Source organism: Pundamilia nyererei, unplaced genomic scaffold, assembly GCF_000239375.1.
Source record: "Pundamilia nyererei isolate P.nyererei 1_Seehausen unplaced genomic scaffold, PunNye1.0 scaffold00131, whole genome shotgun sequence".
In the NCBI taxonomy this organism is placed as follows: domain Eukaryota; kingdom Metazoa; phylum Chordata; class Actinopteri; order Cichliformes; family Cichlidae; genus Pundamilia; species Pundamilia nyererei.
Window position 1 is genome coordinate 1,836,917 of NW_005187532.1, and position 871 is coordinate 1,837,787.

Consider the following 871-nt stretch of genomic DNA (forward strand, 5'->3'; position numbering starts at 1 on the left):
GATCAGAAAGAGGCGGGAACATATAACACGAGGAGCATGTATAATTTCTCAGTGATTCATTTTAATTGATTAAGTATTCTGACTGTGAACATGTGACCATCACGACATAGGGTGGATCTTCATGCTGACGGCCTTCAGGGAGTGCTTTCACCTTTCCAGGATTTCCACTGCAAAGTTAGGCATGGTGCTATCTTGACAATCCCCCCCATGTGAAGTTTGGCACAGTCCTTGTCAAAGGACCAGGACATGCATCTTTCTGCATGTGAGACATTCATGTGGCTCTGGAGCTGCAGCGGAGAACTTTGATTTATGCTCCATTGAAAGGATGTTCTCCTCAGCCTCACACTTATGGAGCTGTTAGCAGCTACACTGAGAGATGTTTGCTCAGGGGGAGAAGTCAGAACAGACTAAACTCATGGGCTGATCACCTCACAGGTTATTGTGAATGACCACAAACCAACACCTCCTCCAGCTTCTCCAGATCAGACCCCGAGGCCTCCTCAAACAAGCCGTTACGTCCTGAGTCTGTCCAAGGGTCTCCTCCCAGTCAATGTGCCAAAATCGCCTGACCTTGGAGGCATCCATGTCAGCTGCTCCTTCCCATCAGCTGAGCAGAGACACCCACGTTTCTAAGCTGTAGACCCCATTAAAGGCTGGATGGCTGACAATGTCCTCCAACCTCATGAAGGAAAAACTGAAGCATGTGTATGTGCTCCTGACAGATTTGTGCCTAAGATAATGAAAGCTCTTGGTCCCCTTTTGTGAAATCGTCTATCAGGAACTTTGGGGTAACGTTTGACTCCGCCTTACTTTGGATGTTCATGTCAAATCTCTGGTTCAGTCCTGCTTTGATCACTTAAGAAACATTGCT